Raw genomic sequence first — 12,671 nt, 5'->3', positions numbered from 1 at the left:
GATTGATTGATTGATTGATTGAGCGAGGGAGCGAGTGAGTGAGTGAGTGATTGGGTGAGTGAGTGAGGAAAGTGGAACTTCCACATATTATGCATGTTTGCCATTAATCTGTGGGTAATGGACGCTAGCTGTGTTCTACGCGTGGATCCATCTTGCACACAGACTTGATGACTCGGGACATCGTTAGCTAAACATACATCTCGGTGCGATTAATTTCCTCCCCGATAACAACATAACGAAATCTCATTAACTTCATATAATCAATGAGGAGCACAGTGAGGTTTATCAGAACACATGCTTATAAATTATATCAAGCGAAAAAAGACAATATTATAATTGGTTGTGATCTAATAATAACACCGTTAATAATATTATCGGTGCAAGGTGTAGGTGGAATTACCTGTTTTCAAATATTGCATAACGTGTTTTCGTGACGCACGGAAAATGATTATAAGGAATATGTTGAAAATTAAAATAATAACGAAATAATCACTTGCCATCGTGGCAATCGTGTTTTATAATGTAATACGCAGCATCACATTATGTCACAACATTTTTTATGAAAACATTTCGAATAACGGAATTACCTGTTTGTTTCTGTTTGTATGGAATGACCACAAGGTGAATATCCAGATACAACAACGTTATTTCAGCTGTCGGATCAAATGCTTAATTTTTTATACATTTATACATAATTATTAAATAGTTAGTTTTCATAGATATTCTCATTTTATTAATTCCTCTTTAAAAATTGGAGAAAAAAACATATTTGAGAGAATACATTGTTGATGTAGAGCATTAATGACGTCATGTGTGACGTCACTATTCGTATTTATTCGAGTAATTCGATTTTGGGGAAGCGTGTGCTATTTTTAGTTGAACATAAGCAGCCTTTTAGGCAAGATGACTTTTTTGGAAATGTACATAAAACAGTACCTGTGGTTACAGACTTGTTCAAAGCGATATTCAAAAATGTATAAGTGTACAAAAGAAAAAAGGCAACAAACAAACACTTACAGTAAACTACGGTTATAACGAACACAAAAGGACCACTAAGTTTAGTTCGTTATAACCGTAGTTCGTTATAAGCGTATATACAGCATTTATACAACAAATTTCCGAGACTAAAAAATAAGTTCGTTATATCGGTCAGTTCGTTATTAGAGTGTTCGTTATAAACGTAGTTTACTTGTACTGTACTTGTGTGACAGTATTAAACGAATATTGGGACACCGCCCGAATGGAAGTTCAAAATTTGAACAGGGTCAATTTGGAAGTGACGTCACAACACTGTTATTGCCCAGTAAGATAGCTAGATATTGAGACGAGTAATGATGATATACTCTTCAAAAAAAAGAAACGCAATACGGATATTTTTGGCCATAAAAGCAAAATTAGCGACCAAGAGGTGCAAAATGAAGAGGTTTAACGTGTTATAGTGTCGGTGACAAATTTCCCGGAGCAAAATGATCACAACAAGGATATGCAAACACTTAATCGTGAAACAGGTACGATTCGGAAAAACGCACCCAGTGCATTAACAAAAGGGCCATGGCGCTGCACACACTGCGCGAACTGTGACAGTTCAACAACATGCCAAGATTAACAGAAGTGCAAAGAAACAACGTCATAGGCCGCTTGCAGGCAGGGGAATCCCGATCAGCTGTAGCCAGGGTTTTCAATGTAGCGCTTAGCACCATCACAAAGCTATGGGATCGGTTTCAACCACATGGGTCAACACATGATCGGCGAAGGTCGGGACGACCAAGAGTAACCATCCCCACCCAAGATCGCTACATCCGACTGCGCCACGTGAAAGGACGACCACAGCCACCTCAACCGCATCCAAAATACCCGGACTGCACAGAATCTTCCAGACCGTACGAAACCGTTTAAGAGCAGGAGGTATTCGCGCATGACGTCCTGTTCGACGCGTAATATTGACAACATCGTCAACAACGACTGCATTGGTGACGTCAACACAGGGTATGGCCTCAACTACGATGGAGAGATGTCTGGTTCAGCGACGAATCAAGATTTCTCCTCCGTCGAGGGGATGGAAGAGTACGGGTCGATAGACGTCGGGAAGAACGTTACGCCGGAAACTTCGTACAGGAACTGAAAAGGTTTGGTGGGGGTAGCGTTATGATGTGGGCGGATATCTCTTATCATGGCAGGACAGGTTTGGTCCATATCCAGGGCAATCTTACGGCTCAACGATACATCAACGAAATTCTCCTACCACTCGTTCTCCCAATTGCAGCCAACGGCAACGGTGTATTCCAGCAGAATAACGCTCGACCGCATACAGCACGGATCACAAGAGCCTGTCCATACAACAACAACGTTGATGTTCTCCCCCGGCCCTCCAGATCCCCGGGTTTAAACCCGATAGTCAACCACAACCCCAGACGTTGCAGCAGTTGGCTTTTGCGTTGCAGGCCGAGTTGGCTACCATTCCCCAGGATGTGATTCGCATACTCCTCTCTTCCATGGGCAGGAGATGCCAGGCCGCTGTCGATTCCACCGGGGGACACACGCCGGGAAGCTGACCTTCACCTTGGACTTGAAAGGTTTCTCGTACGATTCCTCGTATAAATGTGTTTTCCTACTTCACACAAATCTGGCTTTGCGTTTCTTTTTTTTGAAGAGCATATTATTTACAATACTATTTTAATTTAGTTTCGTACACAATATGCCGTCACGTAAATTTGACGCATCAGTAACAAGAAGTATGTCCGATGCAATTCCCTTTTCTGACTTGCACCATATGTTCAAGTGTTTATTGATGTGAACACTTTCCCTGCCTTTGCATGTGTTTGTGAAGGGAGCCACTGGTGGGGCAGAATATGCTCACCTTTTCGCGAACACCTGGTGCCATCACTACTTGATGGTGATTCATAAACACATGCTCGTGATATTGTCGGAACAGTATAATGGATATTTCTTATGGTTATTAAAAGTAAGAAATTGGTTTTTTTCAGAGCTTAAATGATATTCTTCCGATTTCACACACACACACACACACACACACACACACACTCACTCACTCACTCACTCACACACACTCTCTATCTCTCTCTCTCACACACACACACACATTCACTCACTCTCAGGAATATAGCGTAATGGTATTACAATTTGCGGTTCCACATTTTTAAACGTTCAGTTGAAATAAATTGACGCTAATACAAAGCAAGGGCTAACGTTATCGCCCAGTGTTTGCAACATGCCGTGTTACGCCAAACGCTTCATTTCCGCCGAGTCTCGATTTTACGACAACCGTATTTCAGCCCGATGTTATGAAACATGGTATGTATGTCCCGCCTTGTTACAGCCCTGACGGTGCCTGTACCTGGAAAAGATAAACTCTCCGTGTGGCGCGGCAGTCGGTAACGATCATACAGCATGTTCCGTCAGCGACTACCAAACACAACGTTGTTTTGGAGTAATGTTGTACGGGGAAAAGGTATTACCGCGTGCATCTGAACAGGAAACCGGAGTTTTGCGTCTCGAGGGAAGAAAGGCACTAATTGCTTAGTATCCTGAACTGCCATACCATTTCGAAAAAAAATCTTTATTTCTGTTAAAATTACCACCAAAGACAATAAATAGATCTTAATTGTGCAACCCCCCTTTTCAAAAAAGCTGTATCCGCCCATGCATACGATACAATATTCTTGACCATTCAAGGCAATCTGCTGTTCTTCGATTAGCTGTCTATCTAGTTGGTCACATTGGATGGCACATGTGTAGAGATAGGCATCGCACGCCACAGGGTGTGGTGAAATGGGGCTTAACGTCGCGTCCAAGATTATTGCACTTATATAGCGACGTGCATGTACGTGTATGTGTTTGTGTGGCTGCTTGCACCAGGACTGATGCCGATTTATAGTGCTAGCCCACTGAGATACCATGCCGCAGTTTAACATGTATACCCCACTCAGACACAGTATGCTGACTCTGAGCCGACCAGTCCTTGTTTTAGCTGCTCATTGCCGAGCGCCATACAGGGTAACAACAAGTACCATCTTTTAACGTCTTTTGGTATGACGCGGCCTGGGATCGAACCCCGGACCTTTCGCTCTTCGGGCGGACGCTCTACACCGAAACCACGGAGGCGGTCCGTTGCGTACACGATTATTGAACTTATAAGCGATGTGCATGCATACGTGTGTGACTGCGTGTACTACTAATGCAGCAGTTTTAACATGAATACCCCACACATTATACTGACTCGGAGCCGACCAGTCCTGGTTTTATCCCCTTAATGTTGAGCGCCAGGAAGGGTAATAACAAGTATCTTTTATCGTCTTTTGGTATGACGAGGCTGTGGATCTCCGAGCGTGTCCACTAAACCACGGAGGGGATGGCGGTGCGCGTCTGTGTGGGGATGGGGGTGGAGGTGTGCGTCTGTATGGGGGATGGGGGTGGGGGGTGCACGTCTGTATAGGGATGGGGGGGGGGGGGGGGCGGTGCACGTCTGTGGGGATGGGGGTGGAGGTACGCGTCTGTATGGGGAATGGGGATGGGGGGGGGGGGGGGGGCGGTGCACGTCTGTATAGGGATGGAGGGGGGAGCGGTGCACGTCTGTGTGGGGATAGGGGTGGAGGTGTGCGTCTATGTGGGGGTGGCTCTGCATGTCTGTATGGGGATGAGGTCGGGCGTAGTGGGGCGATGTGTGTCCTTGGATGCGATCAAGTGGCGATGATGGTTGATGCAGCGATGGCATGGATGCTCTGGCTGGTGTGTGTCTCCCTGACTTCTGGGGTCGAATCTCCCTGTTTCGAACACTGGTTTGCCTGTTTCAGGCATAGTTTATTACTCGCCGTGAGGTAGATGAAATAGCTATGTTAATTCATTCACTCACTCAATTTCTTTCTCATCTCGGAGCTGGCAGGTGTACACGCGAATCCAATAGCTTTTGTCAACAAAATACATCAGAAATCATCAGTTTTTCCCATCTCAGCCTCTACAGGGGTACCCTGGGACCCGTGAAGATCCGGGTTAGAATAGGTCTCCAGCAACCCATGCTTGCCGTAAAAGGCGACAATGCGTGTCGTAATTAAGATGCGACTAACAGGATCGGGTGGTCAGCCTCGCTGACTTGGTTGATGCATGTCATTGTAGCCCAATTGCGTGGATTCGCTTATGATGTCAATCACTGGATTAGCTGGTCAAAACTTGATTAATTACAGACCGCCGTCATATAGCTGAAATATTGCTGAGTGGGGCGTTAAACAATAAATAAATAAATATAAATGAATAAAAAAGGAGTTCCCTGAAGTGTGTCTTCACCCTTGTCTCCCACGGCATGTCTCAAGGTCATCTGCCGGCACTTAAGGAATGGTAAAAGCAGATCCTATCTCTGGAGAAAGTAGTTATACACGCGAGAACTGGGTCAGCCTACATATCGCTGCTTTAGGATTCATGTTAATGAGTTCCGCATTGCTAAAAACTCCTGCTATTAACTCCGAGAATGACCTTGACGTGCCCTTCCGTGTCTGACTTTGAGCCGAGACGCCATTGGAACACCTCGCGAGAGGTGAGATGAGTGTGCGTATCGTTTTGTTTTTTACGCCTTATTTCGTCTCCTCGATTGTCAGAAATGTAGAGAAGAAACAAAAGCTCTAAACATTTTTTTTTAACACAGGGGTAGAAGTTACCTAAAACCACAGCCTTGATAACCATGTGTGGTTATTTCAAGGTATGTATATTTCCACCGCCATATTATAAGGGAGACAACTCCAGATTGGTCTTGCTTCTAGTTAATGAGACGGATCAAAAGGTCGTTTCACGGTTTTTCTCAAGGAGTGACATAATAGTCGAGAAGTTGGCACCTGTCAGCACAAGGGCCTGCTCAGAGTGGCCGCCATGTGTGTAAACAGTAGCCCCGAGGTGTGCACAGCGTGCTCGCTCGTGCACATGCACGTTACCATGTCGATGAAAGCGTGCCGCCTCGAGTAGGCACCAGTGGCGATCGCTCGGAGCCTCAGGAATAATGCTTTATAACGTTTTTGAACATATACCTTAATATTTGGATAATCGCCCATGCCAAAATCCGTCGAGAAGATGACATTTGCTGAGGTGTTGTTAATGTCAGGAGAATGCATCGTCAGTCTGACATCAACTGTGAGAATGGCATAATATGGTGCGAGGAACGAAGCGGGGAAATCGTCTAGCCGAGGGAATATGTATTACCCTGTGTCTCCTGACTGCAACATGATTACACCCGAAGCTACATGTGGCATTACCCGTGATGATCCGGGCTAGAATGCTTGTCGTAAGAGGCGACGCGGAGATCGGGTGGTCAGACTCGCTGACTTGGTTCATGCATGTCATCGATCCCAATTGCGTGGATCGATGCTCATGATTGTAATCACTGGATTGTCTGGTCCAGACTCGATTATTTACAGACTGCCGTCATATAGCTGGAATACTGCTGAGTGCGGCGTTAAACAACAACAAGCAAACGTAGCATCTGGTTTCTCTGAACCGCAAGCTATGGTTTATTGTGGTGCAGGGAGAGGTTGGGTTTGTGGCCGTTTTGAACAGTATTCGAGTGAAACCACGACCTTGATGCACGCCTTATTGATACTAAAATAATTTCTGAAACAATATGAATCCATTGAAACTAAATCTTACATTAAAAAAAATCTTACATTTATTTGTCAAGATACCATTTTCTGTTTTGACCAAACAAAGTCTTTATGTGTAATCATGTATTTATGTGTATTCATTGATTTTGTTAAAGTATATATTTTTAAAAAGTAAATCATATATCGCATTAAATAACGTTGCGTAGATACGATTTAGACACGGAGCAGGAAACTATTCGCTAGAACAGAGGAAATCATATCTTTATTTAGGAATAGGACCACATTCAGGAATCTTGCAAGACCCTATATTCAAGAACCCAACAAGATTCTTCAATCAGGAATGCAACAAGACGCCGTGGCTTTATGGGCCTAAGTTAACAGGGGCCTAAGTTAACAAGGGCCTAAGTTAACAAGGGCCTAAGTTTTCTGCTGTTTTCAGACAAGTAATTTCTGCTGGCCCTGGGCCCGGTTGCAAAAAACGATCTTAGCACTAAGATGATCGTAACTCCCATACTTTAACATAGGCTTACGACAGTTGTAGCGCTAAGATCGCCTTGTGCAAGTGGGCCCTGGTTGAATTCGCCCTGGTAGCCACTGTGCCTTTAACACTGTACTGTTGTCAAATGGACTAATGCTGCATTTCTGTCTTGCGTGGCCTGCCCTTAACTTAATTTGTTGTTCGGTATTTCTGCACTTATCTTAAAGTTACACCATAGTGACGTCCAATTTCCCTACAAGACATTCCAGCATGCTCCGTCCCAATAATCTGCCATCTAACGCCGCAGACAATCCACTAATACTAAAATAATTTCTGAAACAATATGAATCCATTGAAACTAAATCTTACATTTATTTGTCAAGATACCATTTTCTGTTTTGACCAAACAAAGTCTTTATGTGTATTCATGTATTTATGTGTATTCATTGATTTTGTTAAAGTATATATTTTTAAAAAGTAAATCATATATCGCATTAAATAACGTTGCGTAGATACGATTTAGACACGGAGCAATCCGTCCCAATTATCTGCCATCTAACGCCGCAGACAATCCACGACGTGCCATGATAATGCTTTGTTATGAGCGTGCAGCCCGTGGGGAGGAAACTGTACATGCAATGTTCACGACCGATGTGTGTTTTTAGACATTGCATGGGCATTGTGCTTCACGTGCAGCATGTGCAATATTAAGTGCGTTGACAGTGGTACGTATTGGCAATGGTATGGTGGAGAGAAAGGGCCATAATATCTTACTTATAGGTACAATTTACTCATTTTCAAAACTTATTTTGATTTTGGAGGAGCTTAATTAATTTCCAGGTGTATAGATATTTATTGCAATAGAAAGCCTGGTCTAGCGGACCCACCAGGATGGTTTACGAATCAAGGTATTTTGCACATGGACATTGTGAAAGCCAAGTAAATGAAAGTATTAGGATGATAACGGTAGTGTTTCACAGGCGTGTGAAAGGGATCGCCATGCTGATGTATACTGCGTTATTTTATCTAGGCGTCGTCATGGACAGGCAGACGGGGTGTATAATGTGCAGACACTGAACTGTATCGTGTGGCAGTGTGCATTGTTGCCGGATGTAAAGGACTCTTCCATGAAACCTAATTACCTCCCTTTGCGTTTGAAGCCGGGTTTTCTTCTTCACGTGTAAGTGGATCCAATGGTGGACTTTTCGCATCAGTCCACAAGGCCCCGGATGTGAGTGCATCTGTTGAACGACGCGTTTGATCTTCTGTTGTTTCTCGGTGAATTCACATCAGAGGGCATGTGGGCTGGAACAAAAGACAGTTAATTTCTAGTTGTTATTTCAGTGTACGGGAATCGGGTGGTCACTCAGATGCCGGGATTCCTAGATAACCTCGACAGTCTGTATATGATCCTTGACCTACCCTTGATTGTGGTAAGCACATACCACCTGGAACCGCCCGATACCGCCTATAGCCACCTGGTACCCCATGCTATGACCTTGACATGGAGTTTTCACACCGCATTTACTTTTTAAAAGAAAACTGTGAGTGACGGGTTCTACCGGTAGAGCAGGGGATGATTACCCTTTTCGAGAACACCTAGTGTCAGCACTGGTTTTCAGTGATCCATGCGTATACTTTTCGTCACTGCCTTTTACGCCCAATGAAATCTGTTATGGCAGATATACGAGCCTGATTATTCCCCGGCGTTGACGTGTTGAATGTTATACACTGTATTCCAGTGGTTTGTTTTGCATACCCGCAAGGGACTTGTTTCTGGAATGTTTCACGTGGGTCTGGGTGCTATTCTGGTGGTAATTGTTTGCTGCAGGAAGCTGTCAAGATGCAAGATGGCCGTATGATACATTGTATCCATAACAATCTTACCTAACATCTTATTGATGACTTAGCCCCCAGTTCCAAGTGTAACATCGGAAGCTACATGGTGTAACAAATAGTCTAAGCCAAAATTAGTGCTCAACACTTTCGGAGAATTAAGCCTTCTGCACCTCAACCGGAAATCACGTGACAGATGAAGCAGACGATAAGCAAGATGCGCATGCGCAGACGTCTTCCTTGAAGTCTGGAAAATATTGGGCCCCGACGAAATGCCTTTGATGTTGTAATAGTGAGAAATATGTGCAGGTTTAGAGGAACGTTTATTTATCTTGCTGTTTTGTGTTTTGTGAAGATGAAAAATGACAGTCTCAATTTTCAGGTTCGTCTTGCCTCGGACATCTCATTTATGCCAGTGTCCCTATAATGCTCTCGCGTTATCTCATCCGTCAAAGGTCGTCTTTGATGTAAGTGGCTGACGAACGGCAATTTCATTACCTTCTTGTCTATACACAAATATCTTCACTTAGAGTCTTGTCTTTCCACAAACCTCTTATTTCTGTCGTTTGCATTCAATTCAGCAAAGCACTGGGCTGTGATGGGTTCTTTCTCTAATAATGGAGGCAGTGAGAGGAACCTGATGAGTTAATGTTGCAGGGCAACACGCCCGGTCTGGTTCGTTAGCTACCTTGCGCGTGTAGCCACTTGGGCAATCATGTAGAATGTGTTGTAGACAGAGTCCAGTCTGGTTGGTGACCCACCTTTGTCGTTAAAAGAAGCGACAAATACCATTACGCTTTTGTCGCAAACCGAGGATGTGTCTGTGAAGTGAATCTCTATGGTAATCATACGTCAGGAAGACCAGTGAGGACTCTGGTAAGAAATCCCGCTTAATAAGCTGTATTTAAAGTTCAACGTTATAACGAGCGAATCCTCGTGTGAATGAGTTCAAATTACCATCACTTGAACCGAGTGTAAATAAACATAGATTCACAATTGTAATCGCAAATTGTCGAACTGTGAGTCACGACAATAACATGGTAAAGACATATATGCGTGTCTTCCATGTTGGGGGGCACGGGTGGCCCAGTCGTCTAAGGCGCCGCGATTCGCAATTGCGTCCCTTGGGCACGCCAGAAACCTATGATTGTGGGTTCGAATCCCGGTTCGGCCTGATTATGTTCTAGGTTTATCAGCACCGTACCCGTGCTCGTGGGTTTCACCGTAGTAGTAAACGTCCGAGACCTGCATCACTTCGGGCTTTCCTCCCACACTAAGCTGACACTTACATACTCGCTCACTCTTTCATGTTGACTCGGGCGGTCAGTTCGCCGAGTGGTTAAAGTGTTCGCTCGTTACGCAGAAGGTCCGGGTTCGATTCCTCACATTGGTGAAATTTGTGAAGTCCATTTCTGGTGTCCCCCGCCGTAATATTGCTGGAATATTGCTAAAAGCTGCGTAAACTATACTCACGAGCTTACTTACTCCATGTCGACACTTTGCCTGTAAAGTACTTGCAATAAAAAAAATAATTACAAAGTCTAGAACATGAGAAACATACCCGTGAAGATCCAGGGTAGAATTGGTCTTCAGCAACCCATGCTTGCCGTAAAAGGCGACTATTCTTGTCGTAGGAGGCGACTAACGGGATCGGGTGGTCAGGCTCGCTGACTTGGTTGATGCATGTCATCAATCCCAATTGCGTGGATCGATGCTCATGATATTAATCACTGGATTGTCTGGTCCATACTCGATTATTTATAGCTGGAATATTGCTGAGTGCGGCGTTAAACAACAAATAAAAAACAAATAAACATGGGAAACACGTACAGGTGTAATATATTATTATTTTAATATCTGTTAATAATCGAGTCTGGACCAGACAATCCAGTGATTGACATCATGAGCATCGATCCACGCAATTTGGATCGATGACATGCATCAACCAAGTCACCCGTTAGTCGCCTCTTACGCCAAGCAGGCACGGTCAGTGCAACAACCAGTCTCTCTTGCATTTCCACGTGGGCACAACGTGAGACGTAAAACTGTAGACTAGCTCGCAGTCACTGAAAATATATAATTTTGATAGAAACACATAACTCCCCCCAAAATTAGAAACGAGCCCCAGTGAGATGGGAGATTCAGAACCTGAACCTGAGGGAAACCTAGACTTCATTTCAGGCTATAGCATTTCAGAATGCTGGGCGGAAGGGAAAATAATATGGTTCAGGTGCTGTGAGGGAAATTGATATGGGAATCGTTGAGAATTCAGGAAAAACACCATCAACGATAAAAAGAAACATACCATTATATCTAAATCCACGAACTGTTATCACAGCCGATAAAAAATATATACGTCCCGGCCCTTTGTCGTAATGCCACAATCGTCACCCACCCTCTCATGAGTGGTGCTGAATGACCAGGGCGACTGGCTCCATAGGTCAGCGGACTGAGCCGAGGGGATCCGAGTGTTGCAGCCTCGGGATAACCTCTATAAGAAATCTACCATTTACACAGCTGATGGGATTGGAGTGACAGCGAGCGATAGACATGGTTTACCTGGAATCCTGACATTTGTTAACGCTGCGGTGCCCTCATTCCTCCCCTTCATCTGGGGGGCGAACTCGGGAAGAAGGGGCAAATAGTGGCGACGACCTTCCTGTACCACCGCAGTTTACCTTACACCTAGCTGTGTTATCTCATCTGTGATTGGTTGCAGTGCACACGATTCTTCCATGACCAATGGCGGCGTCACAACAAGCTGCCGAAAACCAATACGATGTTGTCGTGATAAGAACGGTTTTTGGCCGAATGTATAACAAATGTTACACAATGTGTGCATTCTTATCTGCATTGTGTGCATTCAACATATGCATGTATGCACAGATCCGTATTACATCAGCTATTTCTGGACCAATGATAAGTCGTACAAACAGACACAAAGTGATAGAATTTCACCATATGTGTAAAACTGATAATGGTACACGGGTACACAATACAGCAGATATCCATCATCACAGTATGATATTTACAGTTGATATACGATAACCTTTTCTGAAGAGGCTTTATAAACATGCGTCGCGCCTTACGTCCAAATTTCAGAACATGTATCCACTGTTTAGCTTATCAAGGCAGCAAAATGATTGCAATCAGGGAATGATAAGCTTCATCTGTAGAGCGTCAACTTCAGGGTGGCCAGGCCCCGTCCCACTAAGCGATTTAGCGTTATGACGATCGCAAATATCAATCGTTAACGTCAGAGAATAACTTCGATAATACATTGGGCGTGAAAGGCAAACTAGCAGAGAAAATTGTATAGATGGATCACGGAATTTCGGAGATGACACCAGGTGTTCGCGAAAAGGGTAAGCATATCCCGCTCCACCGGCAGCACCCGCCACTCACAATTTGCTCTGCTTGTCGTAAAAGGTGACTATGCTTGTCGTAAGAGGCGACAAACGGGATCGGTTGGTCAGGCTGGCTGTCTTGGATGATGCATGTCATTGTATCCCAATTACTTAGATCGATGCTGATGATGTCAATAACTGGATTGTCTGGTTTAGATTCGGTTATTTACAGACTGCTGTCATATAGCTGGAATATTGCTGAGTGCGGCGTTAAACAACAACCAACAACACACACAATTTGCATAAAAAGTAAGTGTGTGTTTGTTGCCGACGTCGCACAGAATTCTGCTTCCATACGACGGAGGTATGTAAACAAACCAGACAGTAGTTTATCATATATACTTACGACAC

This window comes from Haliotis rufescens, unplaced genomic scaffold, assembly GCF_023055435.1.
Source record: "Haliotis rufescens isolate VD_foot unplaced genomic scaffold, xgHalRufe1.0.p SCAF_15, whole genome shotgun sequence".
NCBI classification, from domain to species: Eukaryota; Metazoa; Mollusca; class Gastropoda; order Lepetellida; family Haliotidae; genus Haliotis; species Haliotis rufescens.
This window is presented reverse-complemented; position numbering follows the sequence as displayed.